This window comes from Myotis davidii, unplaced genomic scaffold (assembly GCF_000327345.1).
Source record: "Myotis davidii unplaced genomic scaffold, ASM32734v1 scaffold290, whole genome shotgun sequence".
Taxonomy (NCBI): Eukaryota; Metazoa; Chordata; class Mammalia; order Chiroptera; family Vespertilionidae; genus Myotis; species Myotis davidii.
Genome location: NW_006285049.1, coordinates 3224985 through 3230565, shown reverse-complemented (window position 1 = coordinate 3230565; position 5581 = coordinate 3224985).

The following is a 5581-nucleotide window of genomic DNA, read 5'->3' as shown; positions in this document are numbered from 1 at the left end:
GACACTGGCTTCCTGGTTTTGGGTTGTGTTGATGGGTTGAGGGCACGGTCCTTCCACTTCAGGCGTCAGCTGGGAGTCCTGGACTTCTCAGGTCACAGCATTTCTGAACAACTTGGTATAAATTCAGGTGTTTCCTCCACCCACTCAGGTTCAGTAATATCTAGATTGACTCCCAGAACTCAGGGAAGTGCTATATTTATGAGTCTAGTTTTATTAGAAAGGATACAAATCGGGACCAACCAAACGAAGAGGTCTGTGGGGCGATGTCAGGTAGGGCGCCCTCAGGCTGTGCCCGCTGCCAGCACATCAATGTGTACCACAGCTGGGTAAGCTCACCTGAGCTTTGGGGTGTCAGCATTTTTATCGGGGCTTCCTCACAGACAATGATACCTGTATCATTGGCCATGTAATTGAACTTCATTTCCAGACCACCTCCCTCCCTGGAGATAGGGAGGCTGGGCTAACGTATCACATGGCTCAAAGCCCCACCCAGTCTTGTAATCACATGGTTGGCATTTCCAGCATGGCCAGCCCCCACCCTGAAACTACCTAGGGGCCCACCGGAAGTCACCTGGCTAGCGTTACACGCAGGGGTGGTTCCAGGGCCTGCCATGAATGACAAAGTTATTTTTGTCACTTGGGAAATTCTAAGGGTTTAGACCAGTGGTTCCTAACGTGGGGCACACGCCCAACAGGGAGGCAATTTGATTTTTAAGGGGGGCAATTCGAGAATGAGTTATTAACAATGAATTTTTTGCATTTCGTATGGTTCTAGGGGCCTCATATATTGTGACATAGTTATGCATTTCAGTTCTCATATGTTTTGGAACTTTATTTGCTATTTTTTGTTTCTCTTTTATTAGTGTAGATTTTTTAAAACAATTTCTTAGTGATTTCTCCTCAGTACTTCAATTGTCCTTTCATTCTTTTATTTTTCTCTTTCATGGATGCCACATTTCTTGGAAGCTTGTTTAGACCAAGTTAATGGCCTTTTAGGCTTCCTCCACGTGAATAGGAGTTCACTTTTTGAATAATAAGAATTATATGTCATGAGGGAGGGGGAGAATTAGGATTTTAGAGATGCTTAGGTGGGGCATGGCCAAAAAAATGGTTGGGAACCACTAGCTTAAAGCAAAGAAGCAATTACCATTAATTTATATGTTGGTGATGAGTGTAGCTCCCGGGGAAGGAGCTCTTGGGTGCCACTCTTGCTGCTTGGGATATGTAATGCCTCTATGACAGCTTGCTGCAAAACAAATGAAAGCTGTTTTCACTTTTTTCATAGAAGTGAAATCCTTTTTGAGTTTATTTCTGTTAGTGAAAACAGGTAGTACTGTAGGTCTTTTGTAAAAGCGAAGAGGAGTAAGGTGAATGAACTTTTAAAAAGTGGGGATACCTTGTATGTCTGAAGGACATCTATTGTATCCAATAAGGGTATTGGCCAAAGCAGAACTCTTGATTTCCCTAGAAAACTGTTCTCCTAATTTTTATTGTTTAAAAGACTAACACTGCCTTTCATGAAAGAGTTCAGGCCCCAGACCAGCGACTCATCTTGAGCTCTCTTTTTTCTCAATTATCCAGTCTATTAGCAAGTTTTGAGGGATCTGCCTTCAAAAAAATTCAGAATCTTGCCAATTCTTACCATCTCCACTGCTTTGGTTCTAATGCAAGCAACTATCACCTTTCTCCTGGTTCACTGCAAAACGCCGTAACCTAACCCATCTCTGGGCTTCTCTACTTGGTGCTCAGGGTCCATTCTCTGCCCAACAGTCCAAAAGATCTTCTCAGACATAAATCAAATCCCTTAGTTAAAGAGATAAATTATTTCCTTTATCTAAAGTCCTCCAGTGCCTCCTAATCTGAATAAAGTCCATATTCCTTACTCACTCTGGCTTCTCTGGTTTTGTCCTTGTCCATCTCCTCAAACCTCATCTCCTACCATTCTTGTCCGTTGACCATGAACTAGCCACATTAATCTTTCTTCAGTCCCTAAAACACTTTAAGTTATTCACTCTACAGGGCTCTGCACTTGCTGTTTCTTTCACCTAGAAATCCCCTTGTGTAGTTGACTTCTCATCACTTAAATACCACTTCCTCAAAAAAAAAAAAAAAAATCTTCCTGACCATCCCAGCAAAAGTTGCCCCCTTCCGTGCATTTCCTCGTTCCCCTATTATATTTTTTATTGCATTTTTTCATGATGTGAAAACATATTATTTAATCCTTATTTCTTTGCCTGTGATCTCCTCCCCTTTTCTGCATCTTTCTTACCAAACCCCTTTTTGGAATGTTAACTTCATAAGGAAAAGTTTTTGTTTGGCTCATCATTGAATCTTTAGTGCCTAGAACAGTGCCTGATATACAGACGGAGTTCAATAAATCTTAGCTGAACCAGTACATTTAACTTTATCCCTCAGTGCCTACCACATAATAAACTGAATAAACATTTGTTGTAATTGCTTGATGGTGGGAAAGCCTAGGTTTTTCTTAAGCCCTCTTCTCTAAACCATAAGCATGAGAATTGAATCTAAGACTTGCATTCTGATGGCTTATTAGCTATTATTAATATGACTCTTGGCTATGTACACAGCCTGACGTTATTGTTCAGAGAGTGCTATTCAAAATTCAAGTTTGGACACTGACATTATGGAGAAATAATAAAATTCTACCACCTAACCTCCTTCCCTCTTCAAAACACATTCTTCCCTTTATTCCAATGACTTTCATATTTTCTTAGTATCAATCTCTCCCAGGTTCCTCAATAAATTCCTCTCTCTATTCCTTTATATTATTCTTATAATTTTGTATATTATTCTTGGGATCATGGTTGGTAGGCACTCAAAAAATGAAGGGTTGTATTTTATCTTTTTAATGCAGCTCCCAAGCCCAAAGCAATAGTATTAACTTCGGGAGCACCCTGGCAACTTTGGCATTTTTTCTGGTGTTGAAGTAAACTCAAGTAGCAATTGCTGTGTAACAAATCACTCCAAAACTTAGTGGCTGAAACTCTCAAAGCTTCTCCAAATCAGACATTCAAGAGCAGTTCAGTTGTGTGTTTTGGTTTGAAGTCTCTTAGGAGATTGCAGTCAGCTGACAACTATTCTGGGCCTGGAAAAGCTGTTCCTAAGGAGCCTCACTCACATACTGGCAAGTTGGTGCTGCCCAGGTGGCTCCAATCCAAGAAGCCTTCTCCACAAGCTTTCTTTGGTGCCCCACAACATGGCAGCTGGCTTATCCCAGAGCAAGTGATCCAAGAGAGACCAAGGCAGAAGCTGTAATGTCTTTATAAACTAGCCTCAGAAGTCACACTTATTATATCTGCCATATTCTATTAGCCACAAAGGCAAGTCCGGATTCAATGTAGGAAGGAACTCTATGAAGACCTGAATACCAGCAGGTGAGGTCATTTGGGGGCCATTCTGGAAGCTAGTTTTTTCAGAGAGGTTGTCAGCAGAAAACTTTTAATTTACAAGAAACACAATGTGCAATAAAAAGTGGTTTAAATAATGACACTTTCTATCTCATCTAACAGGAAGTCTACATATAGGACAATCCTAGGGTTAATTCTTGGCCTTCATAATTTCTTCCAAGACTAAGATCTCACCATCTTTTCACTGACACTTTTGGCATCCTGGAGATGTCTTCTGTCAGGGTCATAGGTTGGATGCAGAGGTTTCAGGGGTCATATGTAAATAGGACCACATCCACTGAAAAAGAAAGGATGTTTGTTCTGTGAGTCAATTTTATTATGAGAGATAATATGTCCTGCTGTAGATATCTCAGGTCCTATTGGCCAGAATTGGGTAACATAGTCATGCATAAAAAGCACATTATATTGTGAATCCAGATGTTTGCAAGCATTAATGTTCTGTAAGTGCACACCTCATTTTTCAGCCAGAAAAAGAAAATTATGGTACCCACAGAAACTCAAACTTAAAAAAAATATGAATAGTTTTACATGTTAGTATAAACATATTCAATTCTGTCAGGACTGTAGAACTTCCCAGACTACCACTATTCTGGTTCTCTTATCTCCTCCCCAAATAAAGGGGAAAGGCATGGTTTGAATAACTACCTTTTGTGGTATTCAGCCATGGACCTTTTCATGTGACCCTGGAATGGTCCATTTTGCGAGTTGTGGAATGTACTAATGCATGTGAACAAAACAGTGTCAGAAAAATGAAGAATTTATTGACCATGGTTCTTTCATGGGGTAAACTGACACCTGCTGATTAGCAGTAAGTGTCTTGGAAAGTGAAAGGTGAAAGCAAAATCACAGATGTAAGTTCTCACATATGTGCTTAGAGATTATTAAGAATTTGCCAAGGTTATACTGAGAATGGAGAATTAAGCTAGAAAACAAGATGTGTGTATACTTAAGACTCAGGTGTTTTATTGAATAGTATCCTATACGCCATTCTTTTGGAAAATTAAAATTTTTTTCAAACTCTCACCCCAAATAAGGTAACTCGAAAACCCTTTATTTTTACACTTGTTAGTGGTGTCTTTTCTTGCCCAAAGAAATGACAGCGACTGAATGATGTCTTCTTTTCAAAATACTCTTAGGCAACAATGGACTTACTTCCTGGCTTTCACGACCTTTCTTTACCCAAGGCTAGATACTGAAATAGGAATTTATTAACCTAACATACCTGCATTTCTGGTTCTTAGACGGAAAGCTTTTTAATATCTGGGATTGGTTCCGGGATCCTTACGCAGGTAAAACTCCCACAGTTTTTGGCTGAAATCTTTGGCACCTGGTGTCCCTTTAAGACACCTGCATCCAATTCCAAGTCCCTTCGTCGTGGGACACCTGGTGCTAATGCCTCTGTTCAGCCCCTCTCCCACGCAGCGACACTCACCGGAAATGACAGTCCACTCCAGACCAACCCATCCTGAAACTGTTAAATGTGGTTTTCTTTCTTTTTAAAAAAATGTTTTATTGATTTCAGAGAGGAAGGGAGGAGAGAGAGATAGAAACATCAATGATGAGAATCATTGATCCGCTGCCTCCTACATGCCCCCCACTGGGGATGGAGCCTGCAACCTGGGCATGTGCCTTTGACCAGAACGGAACCCGGGACCCTTCAGTCCGCAGGCCAAGGCTCTATCCACTGAGCCAAACCGCTAGGGCTAGATGGGCTTTTCTTGAGGGGAACCACGTGCATAGCACACCCCCTTTGAGTGAAGTATTGGCATTGTGCAGCCATTTGTCACCCTGGGTGGATGAAGTCAACTAACGCCCCGAAGTTGCTGTCTCAGAAACACATTATATCCGTGGCTGGACACACTAAGTGAGGGGTGTTTACAGGATAGGGAAGAGAAGGTGTTTATTTTCCTGGTGGTTCAGGGGCGTAAGTAAAAAAGAAAACACACAAAACAGGGCCGGGCACAGGCTTTGTTTGAACCACAGAGCAGTGCGTTCAGGGCGTGGAAGACACAACGCCTCTCGGAAACGTCTTGCCCCTTTGTCTACATCCACCGGGGGCCGTGGGGGTGCCCGAGTCAGGCTATCGGAGGCAGCGGGGCCCAGGGGATGGCAGCGCCCCAGAGGCGAGGGCGGAGGCGCCGACGCCGCTCCTT